Below are 24,755 nucleotides of genomic sequence, written 5' to 3'. Positions count from 1 at the left end.
TCAGCATAGATTTATGAAAGGGAAATCGTGCTTGACGAATCTTTTGGAATTTTTTGAGGATGTAACTAGTGGAGTGCACAAGGAGAACTAATTGATGTGGTGTTCTTGGGCTTTCAAAAGGCTTTTGACGAGGTCCCGCACAAGAGATTGTTATACAAAATCAAAGCGCATGGTACTGACGTGGATACAGATCTGGTTGGCAGACAGGAAGCAGAGAGTCGGGATAAACGGGTCCTTTTCAGAATGGCAGGCAGTAATTAGTGGAGTGCCGCAGGGCTCAGTGCTGGGTCCCCAGCACTTTACAATATACATTAACGCTTTGGATAAAAGGATAGAGTGTAATATTGTGGATGACACTAAACTCGGTGGAGGTGTGAGCTTTGCGGAAGACGCTAAGAGGTTGCAGGGTGACGTGGACAGATTAGGTGAGTGGGCAAATACATGTCAGATGCAGTATAATGTGGATAAATGTGAGGTTATCCATTTTGGAGGTAAAAACACGAAGGCAGAATATTATCTGAATGTTGGCAGACTAGAAAAAGGGGAGGTGCAGCGAGACCTGGGTGTCATGGTTCATCAGTCATTGAAAGTTGGCATGCAGGTACAGCAGGTGGTGAAGAAGACAAATGGCATGTTGGCCTTCGTAGCTAGGGGATTTGAATATAGGAGCAGGGAAGTCTTACTGCAGTTGTACAGGGCCTTAATGAGGCCTCACCTGGAATATTGTGTTCAGTTTTGGTCTCCTAGTCTGAGGAAGGACGTTCTTGCTATTGAGGGAGTGCAGCGAAGGTTCACCAGACTGATTCCAGGGATGGCTGGGCTGTCATATGAGGAGAGGTTAGATCAATTGGGCCTTTATTCACTGGTGTTTAGAAGGATGAGAGAGGATCTCATAGAAACATATAAGATTCTGAGGGGACTGGACAGGTTAGATGTGGGAAGAATGTTCTCGATATTGGGGATGTCCAGAACCAGGGGACACAGTCTTAGGATAAGGAGAAGGCCATTGAGGACTGAGATGAGAAGAAACTTCTTCACTCAGAGAGATTTTAACCTGTGGAGTTCCCTGCCGCAGAGAGTTGTTGATGCCAGTTCATTGGATATATTAAAGAGGGAGTTAGATATGGCCCTTACGGTTAAGGGGCTCAAGGGGTATGGAGAGACAGCAGGATATCGGTACTAAAGGAATGGTCAGCCATGATCTGACTGAATGCCGGTGTAGGCTCGAATGGCCGAATGGCCTACTCCTGCACCTATTTTCTTTGTTTCTATGTTTCTATCCACGTAAGTAGATTACCCCCAATATTATGTGCTTTGATTTTGCACACAAATCTCTTGTGTGGGAACTTATCTAAAGCCTTTTGAAAGTCCAAATACACCATATCCATTGGTTCTCCCTTGTCCACTCTGCAAGTTACATATTCAGAAAATTCTGGAAGATTCGTCAAGCTTTATTTTCCCTTCATAAATCCATGCAGTCTTGGACTGACCCTGTCACTGCTTTCCAAATGCGCTGCGATTTCATCTTTAATAATTGATTCCAACATTTTCCCCATGACTGATGTCAGGCTAACCGATCTATAATTACCCATTTTCTCTCTCCCTCCGTTTTTAAAAAGTGCTGTTACATTACCAACCCTCCAGTCCATGGGAACTGATCCAGAGTCGATTGACTGTTGGAAAATGATCACGAATGCATCCACTATTTCTCGGGACACTTCCTTTAGTACTCTGGAATGCAGACTATCAGGCCCCGGGGATTTATCGGCCTTCAATCCCATCAATTTCCCCAACACAATTTCCCACCTAATCAGCATATCCTTCAGTTCCTCCTTCGCACTCGACCCTCGGTCCCCTAGTACATCCAGAAGGTTATTTGTGTCTTCCGTCGTGAAGACAGAACCAAAGTATTTGTTCAATTCGTCTGCCTTTCCTTTGTTCCCCATTATGAATTCACCTGAATCCGACTGCAAGGGACCTACGTTTGACTTCACTCATCTTTTTCTCTTCACATATATATAGAAGCTTTGGCAGTCATTTTTTAAGCTTCGGGCACGCTTCGTCTCGTACTTTTTTTTCCCCCTCTAAACGAAACCCTTAGTCCTCCTTGGCTGAATTCTAAATTTCTCCCAGTCCTCAGGTTTCCTGATTTTTCTGGCCAATTTATATAACTCTTCTTTGGATTAATACTATCCTTAATCTCCCTTGTTAGCCACGGTTGAGCCATCTTCCCTATTGTATTTTGAATCCAGACAGGGATGTACAATTGTTGAAGTTCATCCATGTGGTCTTTAAATGTTTGCCATTGCCTATCCACCGTCGACCTTTTAAGTATCATTTGCGAGTCTATTCTAGCCAATTCACGCCTCATACCATGAAATTACCTTTCCTAAAGTTCAGGTCCCTAGTTTATGAATTAAATGTGTCACTCTCCATCTTCGAAAGAATTCTACCATGTTATAGTCACTCTTCACCAAGGGGCATCGCACAACAAGATTGCGAATTAGTCCCTTCTCATTACACATCACCTAGTCTACGATGGCCATCTCTCTCGGTGGTTCCTCGACATATTGGTCTGGAAAACCATCCCTAATATACTCCAGGAAATCGTCCTCCAGTTAGGTTAGCCCAATCAATATATAGATTAAAGTCGCCCATGGTAACTGCTGTACCTTTATTGCACACATCCCTTATTTCTTGTTTGATGCTGTCCCCAACATCACTACTATTGTTTGGAGGTCTGTGCACAATTCCCACTAGCGTTTTCTGCCATTTGGTGTACTGCAGCTCCCCCCATACCGCTTCCAAACCATCCAAGCTAATGTCCCTCCTTATCATTGCATTAATTTCCTCTTTAACCAGTAATGTCACCCCGCCTCCTTTTCCTTTCTGTCTATCCTTCACAAGCATCTTATCTACCTGCTCTGCTACCGTCAAGGATTCTGTGCACATGCACTCCAAGGTCATTTGCACCTCTACACTTATTTAATGTTTATTCGCTTTCCCTATAAGTACTCCCCAAATGCTTTATCTAACACTTCTCCGGGTTGAATTCCATTAAACCCCTGACCAGTTCTTTGATATCTTCCTGCAATCTACAGCTTTCTTCCTCATTATCAAGCATACCTGGTTGACCAATCTTTTATCACCTGCGCTAATTTGTATTTAGTGGCTCGGTGTCAAATTTGTATCGCATAAGACTCTTGTGAAGCGCCTTGGACGTTTCGCTAATTTCAAGGTGCTAATTATGTATAAGTTGTTGTTGTTTAACATGTGTGTTACATAACGTTATGTAGAGATTGCATCACAGAAAGAGCCAATTGCACCTAACTGGTGTTGCTAGAGTTAATGCTGCACACTACCCTACTTCACTTGATCCTATCAGCATATTGTTCTATTGCTTTCTCAGTCATGTGCTGAGGTAATCCCTTTAAAATGAATCTGTGCTATTCGCCTCAACTACTGCTCGTGTAGCATCTTCCACATTCTAACCACTCTTTGGTAAATAAGTTGCTCTTGAATTGTCTACTGAGTTTATCAGTGACCTCCCGTTCTGAACTCCTGCACAATAGCAAACATTTTCTCCACATCAACTCGATCAAATACCTTCATAATTTGAAAATTTATCTCACTTGTTTTTCGAGAAAGAAGCTCTCCAGACTTTTCAGTTTTTCGTGAAATGTAAATTATTTCAGTTCTGACCGAAATTTTTCCTTCTTTGCTGTAAGATTCTGTGATTCTACGATTTAATTTTCACATCGTCTGGGAGATCCAATCGGGCAAGCAGGCAGGCGGTCTCACTGATAAATTGCACCAACGATTCGACTATTAAAGCACCCCTACTGTGTAGCTGCGATGGCCGAGTGGTTAAGGCGTTGGACTCGAAATCCAATGGGGCTTTCCCTGCGCAAGTTCGAACCCTGCTCGCAGCGATTCTACAAATGCTCTTTTTTTATCGACTCACGGGGATCTCATTGGAATCTGACCACAATTCCCTCCACGGCCCTTTATTACACTGATTGACGCGAAGCTGTTGTTCGAACTGGAAACGTTAATAGTTTATCGGTATTAATTGTTGGTTTGTTGGACACTACCTCCAAAAATCAGTGAGCAATATACACAGAATGAAAAAGTGCCTTTTAATAAAGATCAGTGCATTGTTTGGGAGGAACTCATCTTTAGTTAATGAGTGCGAACGTAGTTTGGTTTTATAAAGATGAATAAGTTTTGCCAAAATGACCACGGCAGCGTTTGACGTTGCAATTTTCTGATCACATCAGTGTTTCCATCAAAGTAGATGCCTTATCCATTAAGCGACGTGGCCCCTGCAGTTTGCAGCAGACTAATGGACAGCAACATTCTAATGCGTCAAAGTGTAATGGAAAGGCAAGCATGACATCTCGGTGCCGCAATGCGAGGAGTATTCGGAACACAGGAGAGGGCTCTGAGCTAGTTTGAGTGGGTGAGAGCTCAAATCACAGGACCCCAAGAAAAAATGCAAAAAGCAGGAGGCAACAGAGTGGACTAGCACTGGGGTAAGTGTAAACGACAAGGTGATAGGGAGGGACAATATGTATGAATATGAAGGGGCTGCAGGAGGGGTCAAAACTAAAAATCATGATTTAAAAACTAGTATTAAAACACTCTACCTAACCGCACGCAGCATTCGAAATAAAGTAAATGAGTTGACGGCACAAATAATCATAAATGGGTATGATTTGGTGGCCATTACAGAAACGTTGCAGGTTGGCCATGGCAGGGAATTAAACATACAGCGGTATCTGACAATTCGGAAAGATAGACAAGAAGGGAAAGGAGGTGGGGTAGCTCTGTTAATAAAGGATGATATCAGGGCAGTTGTGAGAGACGATATTGGCTCTAATGAACAAAATGTTGAATCATTGTGGGTGGAGATTAGAGATAGTAAGGGGAGAAAGTCACTGGTGGGCGTAGTTTATAGGCCCGCAAATAAAAGCTTAATGGTGGGGCGGGCAATAACCAAGGGAATAATGGAGGCATGGGAAAAAGGAACGGCAGTAATCATGGGGGATTTTAACCTACATATCGATTGGTCAAATCAAATCGCACTGGGTAGCCTTGAGGAGGAATTCATAGAATGCATACGGGATTGTTTCTTAGAACAGTATGTTACAGAACATGCAAGGGAGCAAGCTATCTTAGATATGGTCTTGTGTAATGAGACAGGAATAATAAACGATCTCTCAGTAATAGATCCTCTCAGAATGAGTGATCACAGTATCGTTGAATTTGTAATCCAGATTGAGGGTGAGGAAGTAGTGTCTCAAACGAGCGTACTATGATTAACCGAAGGTGACTATAGTAGGATGATGGCAGAGTTGGCTAAAATAGACTGGAAACACAGACTAAACGGTGACACAATTGAAGAACAGTGGAGGACTTTTATGGAGCTCTTTCATAGTGCTCAACAAAAATATATTCCAGTGAAAAAGAAGGGCGGTAAGAGAAGGGATAACCAGCCATGGATAACCAAGGAAATAAAGGAGAGTATCAAAATAAAAACCAATGCGTATAAGGTGGCCAACGTTAGTGGGAAAGTAGCAGATTGGGAATGACGAATAAAGCAATAAAGAAAGGAAAGATTTATTACGGAGGTAAACTTGCACAAAACATAAAAATAGTTAGTAAAATCTTTTACTGATATATAAAACGGAAAATAGTGACTAAAGTAAATGTTGGTCCCTCAGAAGATGAGAAGGGGGATTTAATAATGGGAAATGTGGAAATGGCTGAGACCTCAAACAATTATTTTGCTTCGGTCTTCACAGTGGAACACACAGAAACCATGCCAAAAATTGCTGGTCACGGGAATATGGGAAGGAAGGAGCTTAGGATAATCACTATCACTCGGGGGGTAGTGCTGGACAGGCTCAGAGCACTCAAGATAGAGAAGTCCTCTGGTCCTGATGAAATGCATCACAGGGTTTTAAAAGAGATGGCAGACGTTCGAGCAAATTCATTCGTTGTAATCTACCAAAAGTCTCTGGACTCTGGGGAGGTACCAGCGAATTAAAAAGCTGCAAATCTAACGCCTCTGTTTAAAAAAGGGGGCAGACAAAAGGCAGGTAACTATAGGCCTGTTAGTTTAACATCTGTTGTGGGGAAAATGCTTGAGACTATCATTAAGGAAGAAATAGTGGGACATCTAGATAGGAATAGTACAATCAAGCAGACGCAACATGGATTCAGGAAGGGGAAAGCATGTTTAAATAATTTACTGGAATTCTTTGAGGATATAACGAGCATGGTGGATAGAGGTATACCGATGGATGTGGTGTATTTAGATTTCCAAAAGGCTTTCGATAAGGTGCCACACAAAAGGTTACTGCAGAAGATAAAGGTACGTGGAGTCATAGGAAATGGATTAGCATGGTTAGAAATTTGGCTGGCTAACAGAAAGCAGAGAGTCGGGATAAGTGGGTCCTTTTCGGGTTGGAAATCGGTGGTTAGTGGTGTGCCACAGGGATCGGTGCTGGTACCACAACTGTTTAAAATATACATAGATGACCTGGAAGAGGGGACAGAGTGTCGTGGAACAAAATTTGCAGATGACACAAAGATTAGTGGGAAAGCGGATTGTGTAGAGGACACAGAGAGGCTGCACAGAGATTTAGATAGGTTAAGCGAATGGGCTAAGGTTTGGCAGATGGAATACAATGTCGGAAAGTGTGTGGTCATCCACCTTGGGGAAAAAAAACAGTAAAAGGGAATATTATTTGAATAGGGAGAAATTACAACATGCAGAGGGACCTGGGGGTCCTTGTTAGTTTGCAGGTGCAGCAAGTAATCAGGAAGGCGAATGGAATGTTGGCATTCATTGCGAGAGGGATGGAGTATAAAACAGGGAGGTCCTTCTGCAACTGTACAGGGTATTGTTGAGGACGCACCTGGAGTACTGCGTGCAGTTTTGATCACCTTTCTTTAGGAAGTATATATTAGCTTTGAAGGGGGTACAGAGTAGATTCACTAGGCTGATTCCGGAGATGAGGGGGTTACCGTATTATGATAGATTGCGTAGACTGGGTCTTTACTCGTTGGAGTTCAGAAGGATGAGGGGTGATCTGAAAGCAACGTTTAAAATAATGAAAGGGATAGACAAGATAGAGGCAGGGGGGTTGTTTCCATTGGGTGGGGAGACTAGAACTAGGGGGCACAGCCTCAAAATAAGGGGGAGCCAATTTTAAACCGAGTTGAGAAGGAATTTCCGCTCCCAGAGAGTTGTGAATCTGTGGAATTCTCTGCCCAAGCAAGCAGTTGAGGCTAGCTCATTGAATGTATTCAAATCACAGATAGTTACATGTTTAACCAATAAGGAAATTAAGGGTTACGGGGAGCGGGCGGGTCAGTGGAGCTGAGTCCACTGCCAGATCAGCCATGATCTTGTTGTGTGGCGGATCAGGCTCGAGGGGCGAGATGGCCTACTCTTGTTCCTAATTCTTATGTTCTTATAATGAGGGATTACGCAGTGGAATTCTATTTAGATCAGTTCCATACTTTGCACTACAAACCAATCAGCGGCAGTGAGCCTTTCACTGATTGAAATCCGAGAAGTCACAAATCCCCGGAGGATGTGGAATTGTTCATTTAATGCTGGAAACACTCGGCAGGGCCACCAGCCCTCGGCAGAACTAATGTTTTGCAGCATTGCTTCAAAGTATTACAGGTTTGGTGTGAGTTTCGTCCCTGAATGTTAAAGCTGCTCTAAAATACTTGCAGCCCAACCGCACCACCAAAAATAAAATAAATGGCACGTAATGGGTTCGAACTCGCCAATTTGGCGTTAGTAACGCCAAGCACTAACCGAGTGAGACAACTGGTCTTCATGCCATGTACTTTCTTATGGCACTTTTACATTAAAATTATAGCATTCCTATAGCGACTTTCACCACAGCACTTCCCAAAGCAGTTCAGAGCAAATTAATTACTTTTAAAATGTGATCACTTTATTGTGTAGGAAAAGCAAAAATGTACAGCCTGGAAGGAGGCCATTTCAGCCAATAGTTCCCGAGGAGGTTGATCAAGAGCTTTCCAACCTAATTTCCACTTCCCAGCTCTAAGTGCGTCCTATGGGTTAAAGCAATTTAAGTGGCATCCAAGTATTTTTAAAATGTGTGAGGATTTCTGCCGCATTGAGGCTTTGAGTTTCCGACTACCATGACGCCCTGGGTAAAGACATTTATCCTCACAGCTCGTCTAACCCTCCCCCTAAATCATCATCATAGGCAGTCCTTCGGAATCGAGGTGGACTTGCTTCCACTCTTCGCATTTGTTCTTAGATGGCTGTACAGTTCAATACGGGAACCACAGTCTCTGTCACAGGTCAGACAGACTGTCGTTGAGGGAAAGGATTGGCAGGGAGCCTGGTTTGCCGCAGCTCCTTCCGCTGCCTGCACCTGATTTCTGCATGCTCTCGGCGACGATACTCGATGAGCTCAGCACACTCCCGCAGGCACTTCCTTCATTTCGGGCGATCCATGGCCAAGGACTCCCAGGTCACAGTGGGGATGTCACACTTTATCAGGGAGGCTTTGAGGGTCTCTTTGTTACGTTTCCTCTGTCCGCCTTTGGCTCACTTGCCGTGGACGAGATCTGAGAAGAGCGCTTGCTCTGGCAGTCTCGTGTGTGGCATATGGCCTGCCCAGCGGAGCTGACCAAGTGTGGAAAGTGCTGCAATGCTGGGGATGATGTCCTGGACGAGGACGCGAATGTTTGCGCATCTGTCCTGCCAGGGGATATGCAGGATCTTGAGGAGACATCGCTGGTGGCATTTCTCCAGCGACATGAGGTGTTTTCTGTACATAGTCCACATCCCTGAGCCACACAGGAGGCGGGTATTACTACAGCCTTGTAGACCACGAGCTTGGTGAAAGCTTTGAGGGACCCATCTTCAAACACTCTTTTCCTCAGGAGGCCGAAGGCTGCACTGGCACACTGGAGGCGGTGTTGGATCTCATCATCAATGCCTGCTCTTGTTGATAGGAGGCGCCCGAGATAGGGGAATTGGTCCACCCCGATATTAGTTTAAATCGATTCCCCCTGGTTGTTGACCACTCTGCAAAGGGAAACAGGACCTTCCTACCAACTCTATCTAAGGCTCTCATAAAGTTATGCACCTCAATATAGTCTCCCCTCAGCCTCCTCTGGTCCAAAGAAAACAGATTCAGCATTTCCAATCTTTCCTCAGCACCAAAATTCTCCAGTCCAGGCAACTTCTTTTGTAAATCTCGTCAGTACCCTTTCCAGCGCAATCACATCTTTTTTTTTTAAATGTGGTGACCAGAACTGCACACAGTAGTCCAGCAGCGGCCTAACCAACCAATGTCCTTGCTGTCACCAGCAGAGTTACGGACCGAGAGCTGGTTAGTGGGATTAGGTTGGATAAACTTTTGTTGGCTGACGCAGATACGATGGTAAGTACTGCCGGGATTCCAACACGACCAAGTTGATCTCTTGGACTAATTTTGATCGCGTAGATGGAGAGGAATTTTAACAGATTTTTTTCCCACAATTAGCCTGTTTTTTTTCTGCTTTTTTGCTTCTCCCATGCGTTCGCATGGCTCGGGTTGAGTGGTGTGTATATTTTTTCGGTGCAAGGGGTGTAGAAGTTGTGTGGGGCGGACTTATTGGGTTGGGCGTTCTTTATCTTTCCGCCATTTTCATACTTCACAGGTTCATATATAGCCTTCAGGGTTGTTGATCAAAGGGCCTTATGGCTCTTCGTCAGCTGGCATGTATACTATGGGCCGAAGTGGCCACCTTCAGCGCTGTGGATTTCTAGATTTCTCTGTACTTTCACAGCCCCAGAATATTCCTTCACAGAGCCAGACAGCTGCAACACATATTCAGACGGCTCTTTCACAGTCCCAGACTCGACCTTCACAGATTCACAATCTTCCGACACAGTACCACAATCTACCTTTACAGATCCAAACTTTTCCTGCACCGACCCAGACAGCGGCGAAACAGACCCAGGCAGCTCCCGTACAGAGGAGTACTGATCCTACACCGAGTCAGACATTACTGCACAGATCCATACACTCCTGTGCAGACAGGCAAATCGCATACACAGCATCAAAATGCTTGTGTACAGACTCAGACAGTTCCTTTCAGAGACCCCGCATCACCTACACAGGAGCAAACATGTCCTCATCAGCCGCAGACAATACCAACACATTTCCAGAGAGCTTCGACAGAGACACTGTCATTTCCTTCGCGAAAGCAGGCAGCTCCTGTGCAGAACCAGGCAGGTGCTACATGGAAGCACGGATTAACAGCACAGGCACAAACTTTCCTACACAAACCCATACAGCTCCGTTCAGAGACATAGGGATCTCCGAGACAGAATAATTCCCTCCTACACAGACATAGACAGCTCTACCCTGGCCAAGGCATCACCAACACAGATCCAAGAGCTCCGACACAGATATAAGCAGTCCTTACACGGGCGCAGACTGTTGCGAGAAAGGACCAGACTGCTCTTTCACCGAGCCACACAGCTCGCTTCGGAGATGCAGACACCTCATTTAAAGATCAAGACAGCACCGGTACTGAATAAAAAGCTCAATGCAGAACCACACTGACCGAGGGAGATCAACCACAGACAGACACACTCCAACACAGACGCAGACTCTCCGGCACAAACAGAAACAACTCTTGCACAGACCCAGTCAGCTCCAAACCTGACACATGGAGCTGCAACACAAACCCCGACGCTCCTACACAAACCCGGACAACACTTAAACAGATACAGTCAGCTCAAAATCTGACACAGGCAGCTGCAACACAGACCCAGACAGCACCTAAAGAGACCCAGAAACTATTACACAGAAACAGAAAGCTCTTACAGTGACCCAGACACTCCTACCTATACTCAGAGAGCTTATCATTGAATCCAATGCATAATCCTGCAGATAACTGAATTAAGTAGGCTTACAGCGGACAGCATAGCGTATACTGCCATTCTGGCTATTCTGACCATGCTAGCGTTTATGTTCCACTCGAATATTCTGGAGACTTTCTTGATTTAAATCTATCAGCATAGGTATCTATTCCTTTCTACCTCATATGCTTGTATAGCCTCTCCTTAAATGTATCTATACTAGTCGCTTGAACCACTCCTACGTTTTCAGTTCCACATTCTCATTACTCTTTCCAGAAAGAAGTTGCTTCAGAATTCTCTATTTGATTTCTGGATTTCTAGATGACTATCTTATATTGGAGGACTCCAGTTATGCTCTTCCCCACATGTGAAAACATTCTCTCTGTAAACACTCTATCAAAATCTTTCATAATGTTATATAAATCTATTAGGTCACCCCTATAGATCAATCTTCAAGAGAAAAGAGACCCAGCTTGTTTATTATTTCCACTTATGAATAACCTTCCATTTCTGGTAGCATCCGTGTAATTCTTCTCTGCACCCTCCCAAGTGCCTCTATATCATCTTTATAATCGGATGACCAGAACTGCATGCAGTACTCTTAGTGTGGTCTAACCGCGGTTCAATACAGGTTTAGCATAACCTTCCTATTTTGCAATTCTATACCACTTGAAATAAAGTCCACTGCTTAGTTACCTTTATCTTGCCTTGCTAAACTCTGTCACAATTTTTGTGATTTGTGTAATTGTACTCAGCGATCCTATTGTTCCTCTACCACACCTAGAGTCGTTGGCGCCAAGTAATAAGTGACCTCAATATTCTTCCCACCAAAATGTAATACCTCACATGTATGTGTGTGGAACTTAATTGAAAATTATATGCCCATTCTGCTTGTTTATTAATGTTGTCCTTAATTTGTTGCAGTCCTCCTCAGTATAAATTTCCGCCAATTTGGTATCATTGCCAAATTTGGAAATTCTGTATTTAGTTCCAAATTCTAAATCGTTAATATAAATTGTGAAATAGTGGTTCCGGCATTGATCCTTTTGGAACACCACTACCCATCTTCTGCCAATATGAATATCTGCCTTTTACCTCCAATCTTGATTTCAGTGTTGAAGATAGCTCGCTATGCATTCTGCTGCTTATACCCTGACGTTGCTTAGCAGCCTATTATTGGGTTTCATAGCGAGGGTCTTTTCAAAATCTAGATACATTACACTTATTGCATGATCAATGTCTACCCTCTCTATAACCTCTTCAAAAATTATGAGTTTGGTCCACAGGACTTTCCCTGTTGAAATCCATGCTGATTATTCATTTGTATACTTTTGGTTTCGAGATGTTCTTCTATTTTCTCCATTAGTAAGGGTTCCATTATTTTCCCTATATAAGTGACAATCATACCCCTTGAACAACGAGCTGGTTAGCTGAGACAAGCAGGGAGTACATCATTTAATTCCCGCCGAAAGCGATTCATCCATTCCCGCTCTCTATTGTGCAATACAGCGACATCAAGTTGTTGCACTCTCAGTCTAGGATAAGTCTTTATCTGTTTAAAAGGGTTGCGCTCTCAGTGCTGCTTCATTCAGTGTGTATTTCAAAAAATGCGACCTGCTAGCTGCCTTGGCTGGGTGGTTAAATCATTGGATTAGGAATGTAATCGAATTGCTTCTGAGTAAGTTCGAGCCCTGTTCACAATGAATCAGTAGCTGTAGGCATTGGCACGTAATCCGCTCTGTTTGTAGGTCATTTGAGGTGCAAGTGTTCTGAATTAATTTGCAGCAAATTTTAGGCCACCTGTTCCGTCACGCTCAGCCAATCATCCACTCGTGCGAGTCCAGAGGATTGGGACATTTTTACAATCCAGCAAAGAACGACTAAAAATATGATTAAAAGAGGGTAGATTATGAATGTTAACTTGAACGAAATATAAAAACAGATAGTAAGAGTTTCTACAGGTATGTAAAAATGAAAAGTGTGGCTAAAGTAAATGTTCGTCTCCTGGAGGATGAGACTGGGGAATTAATAATGGAGAACAGGGAAATGGCAGAGACTTTGAACAAATATTTTGTTTCAGTTCTCACGGTAGAAGTCAGTAAAAACATCCAAATAGCGGATAATCCAAGGGCTATATGGAGGGAGGAACTTAATACTATCATTATCACTAATGAAGTAGTATGAGGTAAAATAATGGGACTAAAGGCGGACAAGTCCGCTGGACCTGATGGCTTATATCCTATGGATGCATTGGTTGTATCCACACGATATAAGCCATCAGGTCCAGGGGTCCTATGGAGGATTGCTTCCACTCCCAAAGTGAATTCATTCATGGCTGAGCAGTCCGATACGAGTGCTACAGACCCTTTCACAGGTGGGACAGACATTCGTCAGGGGAAGGGGTCGGTAGGGCTGGTTTGCCCCACGCTCCTTCTGCTGCGTGCGCCTGGGCTCTTCATGCTCCTTGCATCGAGCCTCAAAGAGCTCAAAGCCCTCCCTGATGGATTTTCTCCACCTCGGGCGATCTGCGGCCAGAGTCTCACAGGTGTCAGTGGTGATGTCGCACTTTACCAGCGAGGCTTTGAGGGTGTCCTTATAACGTTTACGCTGTCCTCCTTTGGCTCGTTTACCATGAAGAAGCTCCGCATAAAGCATTGCTCAGTGAGTCTCACATCTGGCGTGCGTACTATGTGGCCTGCCCAGCGAAGCTGATCGAGTGTGGTCAGTGCTTCAATACTGGGATGTTACCCTGGTCGAGGACACTGATGTTGATGCGCCTGTCCTCCCAAGAGATTTGCAGGATCTTGCGGAGACATCGTTGGTGATATATCTCCAGCGACCTGAGGTTCCTTCTGCACATCGTCCATGCCTCAGACCCATACAGGAGGGCGGGTATTATTACAGCCCTGTAGACCATGAGTTTGGTGGTAGATTTGAGGGCCTGGTCTTCAAACAGTCTTTTTCGCAGGCGGCCGAAGGCTGCACTGGATCACTGGTGGCGATGCTGAATCTCCACATCAATGTCTGCCTTTGTTGATAAGAGGCACCCCCTCATTTCCAAAGGAAATTCTTCCAGTCACACAGCCTTCGTTCAATCAAAAAATATTGAGATTATGAATCAATTATTTATTTATTTAAAACAAATCAAATTAAATTTTTTTTAATTAAAAATTAAATGTATTTATTTTCTTAAGTAGTTTAATATATATATATTTGTAAATTGGCTGTCAGTCTGGGCTGGTTTTCCGTCCCTCCCTCCTACCTGCCTGTCTATCACCTGTGACTTAATTAACCGTCTCTGTCCCGCGTGGCCCTGAGCTCCACACCACAATTGCCTTCAGGGATGATAGAGATCTCACTTTATTCTTTTAAAAGGGAACTGCGGTCAGTCAAGGGTCATTCTGCATCTGGGTAAAAGGGATGTCCTTGCAGTCCCCGATCATTCTGTATCTGTTTAAAAGGGCTGGTTGTCAGTTCCGGTTCATAATCTTTCCCTTTAAAACGGATTTACTCATAAACCCAGGTCATCCTGTATAGTTTGAGAAGGAGTATGATTTCAGCTGCAATGACCGAATTGTTAAACTGTTGTGTTTCAATTTACATTGGGGTTGCCTGCGCCTGTGCGCACCGAGATCGCAGTACATCAGTTCATTTACTCGAAATATGCTCATCTTTTCCTAAATTCACTCCTTGATTTTGCACGCAATATACACAACAACACATTGTATGATGGTGGCAGCGGCCGCGTGGTCTAATGGATACGACGTCTGACTTCGATTATAACCGCGAACTTATCAAAACATTGCAGATTCGTGTCTTGCCGCGGTCAATTAACTCGCTGCGTGAAATTTTATATTTGTTGCAATTCTGCCGAAAAAACAACCGTCTTTTCGAGTCACTCACCTGAAGTAAAGGAAGGTTGTTTGCTTTAAGAATCTAATGGCACGTGTTCATCATTGACGATCTGCATGCACGGGCAGAGCAAGTTGTGAAGTGGACTTTCTTGCACCTTAATTCTGTTGGGTTACAAAAAGCAGGAGATTGAAAGGCTAACGCTTGGTTGAATAAGAGACGAGGTGGCCGAGAACTAAGGCGATGGACGACTAATCAATTCTGTTCTGCACCCAGGGGTTCGAATCTCATCCTCATCGTGTTTGTGCTCAGCTTTGACTCCCCTGGTCACTTTGTCAATCACATTAACCTCATCGCCGAATTTCCCTTTCACTGACAAGGATGCTGCACTTTGATCATGTCATGTCTCAAATTAATAATATATTCGTCAAATGGATAACGTTTGTAAGACGACGGAGAGCGGGACTTATTCGATAGGTCTCTGAGTGACAGCACAAGCAAGATGGACCGAACATATTTTCTCACTACCGTCAGAATCTGAGAGCTGCGCTCTGCACTGTCGGCGGCTCGTTGGTCTCGGGATATGATTCTCGCTTAGGAATGATCACATTTGAAATGCGACAGGTCTCGGGCCAAATCCTGAACGAGCCCCGCAATTTTTTTTTCAAAGTTCCGCTCCTCACAGCCGCTTGACATGTGAGAAAACAGACATATTTCACATTAAAACATGTGATTTTGCGGCGATTGTTCCCACAGCATCCAAATCCCAGAGCAAAGTGAAACTCACACAACTGAGTAAAGTTAAAGTATCTCAGAGGTACTCGGCTCTGTGACTCGTTGGATAACCTAAACCCGTGTTTAGTTCCGGCCAATAATTGATCAGTATATCTTCCTGTCTCTGCGCATCAGCTCACCTCAATTGGGATAAGCATACATTCAGCGTCAATCTCCACCTCTGCCCTGAATATGAGAGCGTCTTGTTTCTCTAGAGCTGAAAAGATGAGAGAAGCTAGATTTTGAATTAGTCCCTTGTTTGCCGAATTCAGAGCGGACAGGAAATCAATCCGGGCTGGCCAAGCTTCCTGGTCTGATTTAAAGGCCGTGGCACCTTACATTGTAGGCATATTATAGTCTTCTGGCCTCAACATTAGGTTCAACGTATCGGGTGATAAGCACCACTCCCATTGTCTGGTAATGGTTCTGCTGTTACCACTAACACCTCCTCTGGACCATCCTTTGATACGTTCTTGCCCGATTACCACCCACTTTGCATTTCTCCATTGTGCCATTTATTATGTAATCACTGCTGCGTTCCACTGTATCACAGACGTTCCCATTTGACCTTTCTCGCTGCGTATTATTTCCAGGCGCTATTTTTGTTGAGAAATCTGTAATCTTGAACTTTTTCCTAAAATATCGGAATGATTATCCGACAGAACGTGAAACCGGGCTCTTCATCCACAGAATCTGCACGACCTGCTGTGTTTTATATATTTATCTGTTTTTATTCATCCTGTTTCCGTGTCTCTTTTAATGGGATGTGCTGTCTGTCTGGGATCATTCTCTGTCTATTTAAAATGGTGTGCTATCAGCTCTGCATCATTCTGTGTCTGTTTAAATGCGATGTGCTGTCTGTCCCGGAGTTCAAATTTCAAATTTCAAAACCTGCCTTGAGAGGGTGCAGGAATTTTAGTTTGTTTGTGTGTTTGTGTAAGCCAGTGTGTGTGCAAACGTGCTGTGCGATCTTACTGTTATGTGAGAAAAATGCATTACATGCATCTTGAAACCGTTCTGATTTCATTGAACACTCTTTCCTGGACTCTCGGACGGTAGAAGAATCTGCTGTGGGATTTTCTATTCCACATCTGAATGAAGGGAAAATACACAAGTTAGAAATATAGCGATTTTATCGAGGGCTTGCGTGTGGGCTGTGTGATGTGATGATATCCTCCACCCTTATTTTCAAATTCAAATCAAATAAAATAAAATCAAGGCAAGACGAGACAAGACAAGACAAGACATTACTGACTGAGTGACTTTATATATATACATATATATATATATGTATATTTATATCCAATCCCAACTTTTTAACTTACAAAATAAATTTACTTTTTCTGTTCTGACTGCACGGGGCTCCATTACATATGACGTCTTTCACAGCACAAGCAGCTGCTGTCAGATCCAGCAGAAAGACACACGCGACTTTAAAAATCGCCTCTGTAGCCCACAGATTCCCTCGTGTCTTGTCTTCCACCATGAGCTTCCTGTGTTTGGGTATTTATTGACTGCACCTCCTCATTTCCAATGGAATTCTTCCAGTCACACAGCCTTCGTTCAATCAAAAATATATGGATTATGAATCAATAATTTATTTATTTAAAACAAATCAAATTCAATTCAAAAAAAAAATTAAATGTATTTATTTTCTTAAAATATTAAATATATTTATATTTAAAAATTGGCTTTCAGTCTGGGCTGGTTTTACGTCCCTCCCTCCTTCCTGCCTGTTTATCACCTGTGGCTTCAATAACAGTCTCTGCCCCGCGTAGTCCTGAGCCGCACTGCACAATTGCTTTCAGGGATGATAGAAATCTCACTTTATTCTTTTAAAAGGGAACTGCTATCAGTCCAGGCTCATTCTGCATCTGGGTAAAAGGGATGTCCTTGCAGTCCCGGATCATTCTTTGTCTGTTTAAACGGGCTGGTTTTCAGTTCCCGTTCATAATCTTTCCCTTTAAAACGGATTGTCTCATAAACCAGGGTCTCCCTGTATAGTTTGAGAAGGAGTATGATTTCAGCTACAATGACCGAATTGTTAAACTGTTGCGTTCCCACTTACATTGGGGTTGCCTGCGCCGGTGCACACCCAGATCGCAGGGCATCTGTTCATTTACTCGAAATATGCTAATCTTTTCCGGAGTCCACTGCTTGATAATGCAGTTGCCCCGAATTTGCTCCCAATATACCCAACAACACAATGCACGCTGATGGCAGAGGCCGCTTGGCCTAATGCTTAAGGCGTCTGACTTTCATTATAATCACGAAGTTATCAGAAGATTTCGGCTTCGAATCCTGCCTCGGTCAATTAGCTGGCTGCCAAAAATTTTATATTCTTTGTTGTGATTCTGCCAAAACACCAACCATCACTTCCAGTCACTCAGCTGAAGTGAAGGAAGGCTGCTTGCTTCAACAATCCAATGGCACGTTTTCTTCATTGTCGATCTGCATGCACGGGTAGAGCAAGCTGTGAAGTGGACTTTCTTGCACATCATTTATGTTTGGATACAAAAAGCAGGAGATTGAACGGCTGAGGCTGCGCTGAGTGAGAGATGAAATGGCCGAGAGGTTAAAGCGGTATACTGCTACTGCACTGTACTCTGACACGGATTTTTTCGAATCCCATCCTCGACGGTGTTGTATTACAACTTTGACCCACCCCTGCTCCGATTGTCATTCATATTTATCCTCATCACCAAATTCCCCTTTTACTGAAATGGATGCTGTATTTGCTCATGTCATGTCTCAAATTAATAATAAATTCGTCAAAAGGATAACATTTGCAGGACTATGGGGAGGTGGACTAATTAGATAGGTCTCTGAGGGGCAGCACAAGCACGAGGGGCCTAATATCTTTTCTCACAACCATCAGAATCTGAGTGCTACGCTCTTCACTTTGGCGGCTCGTTGGTCGAGGCGCTTGATTCTCGCTTAGAGATGATCACATTTGAAATGCGACAGTTCTCAGGCCAAATCCCGGACGAGCCCCGCCATTTTTAACTCGACATGTGAGAAAACAGACATATTTCATGTTAAAACGTGTGATTTTGCGCGGATGTTCCCACAGCGTCCAAAACCCAAAGCAAAGTGATACTCACCAACTGAGTCAAGTTAAAGTATCTCAGACGTACTCGGCTCTGTGACTGGTTGGATAAACTAAACCCGTGTTTGGTTCCGGCCAATACTTGACCTGAATGTCTTCCTGTCTGTACGCATAAGCTCACCTCACAGGGGATAAGCATACATTCAGCGTCAATCTCCACCTCTGCCCTGAATATGAGTGCGTCCTGTTTCTCTAGAGCTGACAAGATGTGAGAAGCTGGCTTTTCAATTAGTCCATTGGCTACCGAATTCCAAGCGGAGAGGATATCAATCCGGGGTGTCCAAGCTGCCTGGTCTGATTAAAAGGCGGGGACACATTATATTGTAGGCATGTTATAGTCTTCTGATCTCAACATTAGGTTCAACGTATCGGATGATAAGCACCGCTCCCATTGTCTGGTAATGGTTCTGCTATTCCCACTAACACCTCCTCTGGACCATCCTTTGTTATGTTATTGCCCGATTACCACCCACTTTGCCTTACTCCATTGTGCCATTTATTATTTAATCGCTCCTGCTTTCCACTGTATCACAGACGTTTCCATTTGACCTTTGTCGCTGCGTATTTTTTTCCAGGCGCTATTTTTGTTGAAAAAATCTGTATTCTTGAACTTTTTCCTAAAATATAGGAATTATTATCCGACAGAACGTGAAACGGGGTTCTTCATCCGCAGAATCTGCACGACCTGCTGAGTTTTACATGTTGATCTGTTTTTATTCATTCTGTTTCCGTGTCCCTTTTAAGGGGATGTGCTGTCTGTCCGACATCATTCTCTATCTGTTTAAAATGGTGTGCTATCAGTCCCGCATCATTCTGTGTCTGTTTAAAAGCGATGTTCTGTCTGTCCCGGATTTCAAATTTCAAATTTCAAAAACTGCCTTTGGAGGGTGCAGGAATTTTAGTTTGTTTGTGTGTTTGTGTAAGCCAGAGTGTGTTCAAACGTGTGTGCGATCTTACTGTGCATTTCATGTCTTGTGAGAAAAATGCATTACTTGCAACTTGAAGCCATACTGATTTGATTGAACACTCCTTCGTGGACTTTCTGACGGTAGAAGAATCTGCTGTGGAATTTTGCTATTCCACATCTGAAAGAAGGGAAAATACATAAGTTATAAATATAGCGATTTTAGCCAGGGCTTGCGTGTGGGCTGTGTTACATGATGACATCCTCCACCCGTATTTTGAAATTCAAATCAAATCAAATCAAGACAAGACAAGACATAACTCACTGACAGACTGTGTTTATACATGTGTATATATATATGTATACATGAATTCAAGCTGAACTTTTTAACTTTCACAATAAATGTGCTTTTTCTGTTCTGTCGACATTGGCTCTATTACATTTGACCTCTTTCAACCGCACAAGCAGCTGCTGTTAGGTCCAGCTGAAAGACACACGCGACTTTAAATGATCGCCTTTGTAGCCCACATCTTTCATCATGGCTTGTCTTCCACCATGGGCTTACTGTGTTTGGGAATTTATTGACTGCACCCCTCATTTCCAATGAAATTCTTCTGCTCACACAGCCTTCGTTCCATCAAAAAAGATATCCAGCTAACGATTCAATTATTTATTTATTTCAAACAAATCAAATTCAATTAGTTTAAAATAAAATTTAAATGTATTTATTTTCTTAAAATGTCAAATATATATATGTTCCAGTGTGGGCTGGTTTTACGTCCCTCCCTCCCTCCTTCCTGCCAGTCGATTTCCTGTGGCTTCAATAACCGTCTCTGGCCCGCGGGGTCCTGAGCCCCACTGCACATTTGCCTTCAGGGTTGATAGAAATCTCACTTTATTCTTTTAAAATGGAACTGCTGTCAGTCAAGGGTCATTCTGCATCTGGGTAAAAGCGATATCCTTGCTGTCCCGGATCATTCGATGTCTGTTTCAACGGGCTGGTTGTCAGTTCCGGTTCATAATCTTTCCCTTTTTCTCATAAACCCGGGTCATCCTGTATAGTTTGAGAAGGTGTTTGACTTCAGCTGCAATGACCGAATTGTTAAACTGTTGTGTTCCAATTTGAATTGGGGTTGCCTGCGCCGGTGCGCACCGAGATCGCAGTACATCAGTTCACTCACTCGAAATATGCTCATCTTTTCCTAAATGCACTCCTTGATGTTGCAGTGGCCTCGAATTTTCTCCCAATATACACAACAACACAAGGTATGTTGATGGCAGAGGTCGCGTGGCCTGAAGGATGAAGCGTCTGTCTTCGATTAAAACCGCGAAATTATCAGACGATTGCAGGTTCGAGTTTTACCGCGGTCAACTGAGCTCGCTGCGTCAAATGTTACGTTGTTTGTTTTGATTCTGGCGAGAAACCAACCGTCTCTTCCAGTCACTCACCTGAAGTGAAGGAAGGCTGTTTGCTCAAAGAATCTCATGGCAAGTTTTCATCATTGTCGGTCTGCATGCACGGGCAGAGCAAGCTGTGAAGTGGACTTTCTTGCACGTTATTTCTGATTGGATACAAAAAGCAGGAGATTGAATGGCTGACGCTGTGTCAAAGCAGAGACGAGATGGCCGAGAAGTTAAGGCGATGGACTGCTAATCCATTGTGCTCCGCACACATGGGTTCGAATCCCATCCTCGTCGTCGTTGGCTTACAGCTTGACCACGTTTTGACATTCACATTTCACCTAATCGCCAAATTCCCTTTTACTTGCAGGGATGCTGTACTTTCCTCATGTCATGTTTCAAATTAATAATATATTCGTCAAAAGGAGAACAGTTGCAGAACAATGGCGAGGGGCACGAATTAGATAGGTATCTGAGAGACAGCACATGCACGATGGGCCATAATATCTTTTCTCACCACCGTCAGAATCTGAGAACTGCACTTTTCACTGTCGGCGGCTCGTTGGTCCACGGTTATGATTCTCGCTTCGGAATGATCACGTTTGAAATGCGAGAGGTCACCGGCCAAATCCCGGACGAGCCCCGTCATGTTTTACTCAAATTTCCGCTTCTAACAGCCGCACGAGATGTAAGAAAACACACATATTTCACGATAAAACGTGTGATTTTACACCGATGTTCCATGAGCTTCCAAATCCCAGAGCAAAGTGAAACCCGCGAAATTGAGTAAAGTTAAAATATCTCAGAGATACTCGGCTCTGTGACTCGTTGGATAACCTAAACCCTTGTTAGGTTCCGGCCAACATTTGATCAGTACATCTTCCTTTCTGAACGCATAAGTTCACCTCAATTGGGATAAGCATACATTCAGCGTCAATCTCCACCTCTGCCCTGAATATGAGTGCGTCCTGTTTCTCCAGAGCTGAAAAGATGAGAGAAGCTGCCTTTTGAATTCGTCCCTTGGCTGCCGAATTCAAAGCGGACAGGAAATCAATCCGGGCTGGCAAACCTGCCTGGTCTGATTAAAAGGCGGTGACACCCTATATTGTAGGCATGTTCTCGTCTTCTGACCTCAACATTATGTTCAACGTATCGGGTGATAAGCACCGCTCCCATTGTCTGGTAATGGTTCTGCTGTTCCCACTAACACCTCCTCTGGACCAACCTTTGTTACGTTATTGCCCGATTACCACCCACTTTGCCTTTCTCCATTGTACCATTTATTATTTCATCACTCCTGCGTTCCACTGTATCACAGAGGTTCCCATTTGACCTTTCACGCTGCGTATTTTTTCCAGGCGCTATTTTTGTTGAAAAAATCTGTAATCTTTAACTTTTTCCTAAAATATCGGAATGATATCCGACATTACGTGAAAACGGATTCTTCCTCCACAATATCTGCACGACCTGCCGAGTTTTACATATTTATCTGTTTTATTCATTCTATTTCCATGTCCCTTTTAAGGGGATGTGCTGTCTGTCCGAGATCATTCTCTATCTCTTTAAAATGGTGTGCTATCAGAACCTCATAATTCTGTGTCTGTTTAAAAGGGATGTGCTGTCTGTCCCAGATTTCCAATTTCAAATTTCAAAACCTGCCTTTGGAGGTTAAGGAATTTTAGTTTGTTTGTGTGTTTGTGTAAGCTAGAGTGTGTATAAACGTGCTGTGCCACCTTACTGTCATGTGAGAAAAATGCATTGCATGCAACTTGAAACCGTACTGATTTGATTGAACACTCCTTCGTGGACTCTCTGACGGTAGATGAATCTGCTGTGGGATTTTGCTATTCCTCATCTGAAAGAAGGGAAAATACACAAGTTAGAAATATAGCGATTTTAGGCAGGGCTTGCGTGTGGGCTGTGTGACATGATGACATCCTCCATCCTTATTTTCAAATTCAAATCAAATCAAACCAAGACAAGACATGACTGACTGACTGACTTTGTTTATACATGTATATATATATATGTGTATATTTATATATAATCCCAAATTTTTAACTTCCAAAATAAATATGCTTTTTCTTTTCTGCCTGCGCTGGGCTCGATTACATTTGACCTCTTTCACAGCACAAGCAGCTGCTGTCAGATACAGCAGAAAGACACACGCGACTATAAAAGATCGCACTTGCAGCCCACATCTTCCCTCATGGCTTGTCTTCCACCATGGGCTGACTGTGTTTGGGTTTTTATTGACTGCACCCCTCATTTCCAATGAAATTCTTCTAGTCACACAGCCTTCGTTCAATCAAAAAATACATAGATTATGAATCAATTATTTATTTATTTTAAAAAACTCAAATTCATTTTTTTTTAAATACAATTTGAATGCATTTATTTTCTTAAAATGTTAAATATTTATATATTTCAGACTGGGCTGTTTTTACATCCCTCCCTCCTTCCTGCCTGTCTATCACCTGTGGCTTCAATAACATTCTCTGCCTCGCGTGGTCCTGAGCCCCACTGGACAATTGCCTTCAGTGATGATCGAAATCTCACTTTATTCTTTTAAAAGGGAACTGCTGTCAGTCAATGTTTATGCTGCATCTGGTTAAAAGGGATGTCCTTGCAGTCCCGGATCATTCTGTGTCTGTTTAAATTAGCTGGTTGTCATTTCCGTTTCATAATCTTTCCCTTTAAAACGGATTTTCACATAAACCCGGGTCATCCTGTATAGTTTGAGAAGGAGTATGATTTCAGCTGCAATGACCGAATTGTTAAACTGTTGTGTTCCCATTTACATTGGGCTTGCCTGCGCCGGTGCGCACCCAGATCGCAGTGCATCTGTTCATTCACTCGAAATGTGCTCATCCTTTCCAAAATCCACTCGATGATATTGCAGTTGCCCCGAATTTGCTTGCAATATACACAACAACACAATGGCTGGTGCTGGCAGCGTCCGCGTCGCCTAATGGATAAGGCGTCTGACTTCGATTATAACAGCAAAGGTATCAGAAAATTGCGGGTTCGAGTCTATCCGCGGTCAACTTAGCTCGCTACGTGAAATTTTGTTATTCTTTGTTGTGATTCTGCCGAGAAACCAACCATCTCTTCCAGTCACTCACCTGAAGTAAAGGAAGGCTGCTTGCTTCAAGACTCTCATGGCAAGCATTCTTCATTGTCGATCTGCATGCACGGGCATAGCAAGCTGTGAAGTGGACGATCTTGACATTATTTCTGTTTGGATACAAAAAGTAGGAGATTGAATGGCTGACGATTGTTAAAGCAGAAACGAGGTGGCCAAGGGGTTAAGGCGATGGACTGCTAATCTATTGTGCTCTGCACGCATGGGTTCGAATCCCATTCTCGTCGTCGTTGGCTTACAACATGACCAAGTTTTGACATTCATATTTAACGTCATCGTCAAATTCCCCTTTTTCTTACAAGGATGCTGTACTTTTCTCATGTCATGTCTCAAATTATTAATATAATCGTCAAAAGGAGAACAGTTGCAGGGCAATGGCGAGGTCGACTAATTAGATAGGTCCCTGAGGGACAGCACAAGCACGATGGGCCTAATATCTTTTCTCACGACCGTCAGAATATGAGAGCTGCGCTTTTCACTGTCGGCAGCTCGTTGGTCTAAGGATATGATTCTCGCTTAGGAATGATCACATTTGAAATGCGAGAGGTCTCGGGCCAAATCCCTGACGAGCCCCGCCATGTTTTACTCAAAGTTCCGCTTCTCACAGCCACTCGACATGTGAGAAAACAGACATATTTCTCGTTAAAACGTG

The 24,755-nt window shown here is 43.4% G+C and overlaps 3 non-coding genes and 1 pseudogene across 3 annotated transcripts; 3 read left to right on the top strand and 1 right to left on the bottom strand.

Moving 5' to 3' along the window:
* Nucleotides 1-24,137, bottom strand: part of LOC139249599 (zinc finger protein 70-like) — a 112,023-nt pseudogene extending 87,886 nt beyond the window's left edge.
* On the top strand, nt 3,850-3,932 carry trnas-cga (transfer RNA serine (anticodon CGA)). Its single transcript has one exon. It is a non-coding gene; the product is annotated as a tRNA-Ser (tRNA).
* On the top strand, nt 21,174-21,255 carry trnas-gcu (transfer RNA serine (anticodon GCU)). Its single transcript has one exon. It is a non-coding gene; the product is annotated as a tRNA-Ser (tRNA).
* Nucleotides 24,138-24,248: 111 nt separating the features above from the next.
* trnas-gcu (transfer RNA serine (anticodon GCU)) lies at nt 24,249-24,330 on the top strand. Its single transcript has one exon. It is a non-coding gene; the product is annotated as a tRNA-Ser (tRNA).
* Nucleotides 24,331-24,755: the final 425 nt, after the last annotated feature.

The sequence above is a fragment of the Pristiophorus japonicus genome, unplaced genomic scaffold (assembly GCF_044704955.1).
Source record: "Pristiophorus japonicus isolate sPriJap1 unplaced genomic scaffold, sPriJap1.hap1 HAP1_SCAFFOLD_33, whole genome shotgun sequence".
NCBI classification, from domain to species: Eukaryota; Metazoa; Chordata; class Chondrichthyes; family Pristiophoridae; genus Pristiophorus; species Pristiophorus japonicus.
The sequence above is the reverse complement of the archived record's forward strand: the minus strand, read 5'-3'. Positions and strand labels throughout refer to the sequence as shown.